At 36.0% G+C, this 4712-nt stretch overlaps 1 pseudogene across 1 annotated transcript; it reads right to left on the reverse strand.

Moving 5' to 3' along the window:
- Nucleotides 1–4712, reverse strand: LOC114388272 (annotated as a pseudogene). Its single transcript, XR_003661474.1, has 6 exons — nucleotides 4282–4712; nucleotides 3659–3822; nucleotides 2176–2287; nucleotides 1918–2092; nucleotides 679–918; nucleotides 1–506 (listed from the first exon to the last, which is right to left on the reverse strand). The product of XR_003661474.1 is annotated as a probable serine incorporator (transcript).

A 4712-nucleotide genomic window follows, 5' to 3' on the forward strand; every position in this document is an offset into this window, starting at 1 on the left:
TATTAAAATTGAATTGTTACAATTTTATTTTAATTATATTGGACAAAAAAAGTTATCAAACAGCAAAACTATGGTAGATATAAAATGCATTACATCTCGCATGAAGGGGGGGATCTATACATAATATCATGTGTTGCAAGCAACACACAACATTCCAACATGTAGACATTGAAGGTCATACATAACTTACAATGCCAAAACACCAACCAACAAGAATGTCATAAAATACAGTAATATGAGAGAGCTAAGCAAATTCACGATCCAGATATACAATCCAGCAGTGACCCACTCGGTGCCGATTCGAACCCAAACTGAGGTCCAACCAACATCTATGAGATCTTAGCTCTCAGATGTACTGGTCCATCCAGAAAGAAGCATGGCTGAATACATGCTAGCCAGGGCAAATATTTGGTGGAAGAATGAATACGAATAGATAACGGGTTGTGCTTCCTTTTCCTCCTTTGCCTTTCCTTCTTCTGCTTCTTCAAGGAGAGGTTTGCTCCCAACTGAAATATGTTGTAACATGCAAATTGAGACAACGGGACTTCCAAAACTTTTATCGACTCAATTTCTCACTAGGGTATAGTATAAAAAATAAGCTAAATCAAACTCGCAATTCAAAATAAATACATATCATGAGATAAGAGATTATAATGGATTTCAAACATCTTTTATTACCCATTCTAGGTGAAGATTGTGGTGATAAGAATGTGGTCGACTATCCAGCCCGAAGAGCAGAATACAACACCGATAGCACTGTTGTTAGCATGCCAAGAACGAGTGTACTTGTACTGACCGCTCTGGACTTGTTGAGACCATTGCACTCATAGTCACGAGGTTCACTAGAAAGCCCCGTGTAGAGCACACATAAGCACAGTAAAGAGAAATCACAGCAGAAGGCAACAAGCTCCCATTCACCTGTTTTTGCACACCAATTATTATTTATTTTTTCAATAATAAAACTAAATCAATACACAGGTCCACAAGGACAAAACCAAGTACCACACTTTCTTTACAAACCTATCAAATATAATTCCCAAGGCACCAAATAAAATTGAGGAATAGAAGGGCATTATTCAAAGTAATTTGCTGACCTCATTTCTACTTTTGGTCTACAAGTTATGCTAATAAACAATTCTTAGGTCCTACAATGTACTCCAATAAATAAATATGTTAACAAGGTATTACCTGCTGGTAATATCCCTGACCAAAACTGATTATATCTGTTATTTTCCAATTTTACGTAAACAGCATACCAAAATACCAAAAATCCAGAGAATTTCATTTAAAAGGAAAAAAGAGAGGGAGAAAAAAAAAGTTGAGTTTTAACCTTGTAATCATTCCTACAAATGTTGCTAGGAAGGAGGCAGGTATGAGAGCTACTCTGGGTTAAGGATTAATTAGTTTGATACATATCAAGATAGTAAGCACAAAACCACAGAAAAATCTAAATATGACGTGAGTTCATAAAAGAGAAAGATATGTGGCATTCATTAAAAGAATTATCTTTCAGATGATGTTTCTTTCATGACATTTCCTCTTCAACATTAAGCTACATCTTCCAACTTTTTACCACTGCATCATTGCTATATGTAGATTTTTGTTAATTGTCATTTAACAACTCATCCAGAAAATTAATAATTTTCCTTTACTAAGAGAAATCATGTGTCCCACTACCAAACTTAAGTTTGAGATATGACTACCAGTAAACTAGCAGAAAGCCACAAGCATCTTCTACATTGTCAAGGAAGCCACCAAAAGGCTACAGGATTTTAGGACTTTATTAAGCATACAATACAATATATTATTGGAAGTTGCAGAGCCCTCAGATGTTCTCTCATCACCTAGCAATTCATATTGCACAAGAGCATTGAATATAATGAGTTTCAATTACTTAAAGCTTTATCTAGTCTTTACCTGAGGATGTAAGGCAATAATTGCAAACACAAAAGCAAGAATCATGGTCATGACAAAGAAGAAGATATTGAGGCTACAATCATATCCGGAAGGGTTGAACCAAAAGAAAAGGATTCCTGACCCTGTAAATGCTGCAATGTAGCATCCAACTGATACAGCAAGTAAAGCAATATACCTAAACAAACACAATTATTAGAACAACAATGGAAAAATAGAAATTATAAGAGGGGAGAGAGGGGGGAGATTCATTCAGCATACCATTTTTGTTCATCTTTCTCAACCCATGCATCATTCCAAGTGTGAGTAAAGTCAAGTAAAATTATCACTTGAATCAATAAAAACAAGCCAGCCCCAAATTTTGCTATGAATCTTGTAAATATTACAGATATGCACATGTCAGTTTTAAAATTAAGCTTTAATTTCCATTGGGAAATTTTTTTTCTTAAAAAGAGAATTCATTCAAAAATCAGACCTCTCATACAGTTCTATATAGGTAGGGTATGCAATTAGACAGCAATATATACCACACTACAAGAAGATGAAGAACATTAAGAAAAAAAAATCCTTTTGATATATTAACTTGTGATATCATACATCCAATAGTAAAACCAGAAAAGGACATTAGTTTGTTGCTATTAAGATGTCCCACATTGGCCACAAATATGACCAAAATACTACTTATAATCCTTGGGCAATCCTCCCCTCTTGAGCTAATTTTTGGGGTTGAGTTAGACTCAATCCATTTTTATGTAATATCAGAGTCTGTACAGTCTTGATGCTGAACACCTGCCCATGTCCAGTCTTAGGCATAAGGGTAAACAGGGTTTTAAATAGCATGCTATAGCACTGCTATAGTGGCGTAGTGGCCCCTGCCCAATAGAGGGGTTGCTGTAGAAGAGTGGTTTAGTTTAGCAGCCAGCCATAGTGGACCAAATAGTGGGCTGAATAATGGCCGTAGCAGCAATATAGCTGCACTCTGTGTTGATTCCAAAAAGGTCCTCTTAACAAAGAAGTTAGGGCTTTTTGGGATTTCAATTTCCAAAAATGAAATCTACAGCTGTAATACTAGTGAAAATTTTAAAGATGATTTGGATATAGAGATGATGATTGATGATTCCAATCTAGGAAACTAGTATTTGACTTTTGTTGGTATTTACTTGTATGTTGTAAGACACCTATGACTTTTTATTATTAATTATGAATGTTGTTAATTTTGAGTAATTTTTATCATTTTTGAGAATTTATATGTATATAGTATACATTATATAAACTATAAAAAGTTTCAAAACAGCAGCCATCCTGCCATAGCATTTCTGGAACCAGCCACTATCAGGACTTAAAACTATGGGGGCAAAGTGTTAAAATGTCTCACGTTAATTAGAAATATGGTCAAAATACTTCTTATAAGACTTGGCCAATCTTCCTCCTTTGAACTAGCCTTTAGGACTGAGTTAAACCCATTTCTAATAATTGCAATGGAAATCTTATTCTCCTTGGAATGAACCAATTCAATGCATCAAAATGAAAATCAAACAAAAATTGTGATAGGTGTTGGGGAAGGCGGGGTATAAACATCTTAAATTCAATTTCAGAGTCATCAAATATAGCCAGAACTTTGAAAACTACTTTTCAATGAAAAATACAATCTGCACGAACTGAATAATTCAAGAGTCGAACTGCATATATATTCACCAATGCCACTAAGAATTGATAGAAAGAAAGTAAAGCCTGAAAAACATACCATATACTAATATTACGGCATCTGGAAGGAAGAATGCAAGGACCACAAGCAAAAGCCAGATCACAATTTTTGCAGTCCAACCACCATGGTGAAATTTCCCAAGCTCAGAACTGCTTGTGCTTGATACCATTCCGTTGTGTAGGTATCGGATGTACCACCTATCCCTGTATTTAAGAATTAATATACTATCACGTTAAAAGGGAAGAATCCTCAAATGCTAGCACAGAAAAAGGCTTCCAAGGATGCAAGACATTAATTCATTCCACGTACCATGTACCATTTTTTTTTGGGGGGGGGGGGGGGGCGGGGGTTCAAAAGACCTTATAATAATACTAAAACAATTTCTCCTTAAAATATCTTCCAAACCAAACATACACTTGATAATTTTTTTTCCACATGTTTCTCTTAGACAAAAATTTCAACCTTTCTCCTAATAACTTGAATCATACATCTAGACATGTGGTAAATGAGGCTGCCCCCGAAGTCAAATTCAACCTCACAAATACCCCAATGAGGAAGCTAAGAGTAATCCAATTAATCTCACTTCACCCGTGATGAAGACAAATACCCCAAAGGAAAATTAAGATGAAAATTGAAAGCTTTAGGGAGAGAATTGAAAATACAAGGGAATTTCTCCAAAAGGGGTGCTCCAACTTCTCTGAGGATCCACGAAACGACGAGAGAGACACCGAAGAGACCACATAACCGATTCTAGCGGATTTTTGGGAGATGCAAGATGCAAGATGCAGTGGAGGTGCAGAGACCACAGGTCAAAGACGCGCAGCAAGATAAACAACAAGACATGATTATGACGATGATGCAGATGATTCCTCTTCTTCACACTTTCTCTCTCCTTTCACTGTGTTGATCGAGTTCTATAGCGTTGAACAGACACTGCTTCTGTTCATAGCTTGCTTGTGTCGTTTCACAACTTCCCTTCGTCGTATAAGGAAACACTCATCGCTTCTTATCCGCTCCGAAAGATTTCATTATTCCACAACAGAATTTGCTATTCTCGACATCAATTTTATCTTTACTCTACACATGAAAACGT

This window comes from Glycine soja, chromosome 15 (genome assembly GCF_004193775.1).
Source record: "Glycine soja cultivar W05 chromosome 15, ASM419377v2, whole genome shotgun sequence".
In the NCBI taxonomy this organism is placed as follows: domain Eukaryota; kingdom Viridiplantae; phylum Streptophyta; class Magnoliopsida; order Fabales; family Fabaceae; genus Glycine; species Glycine soja.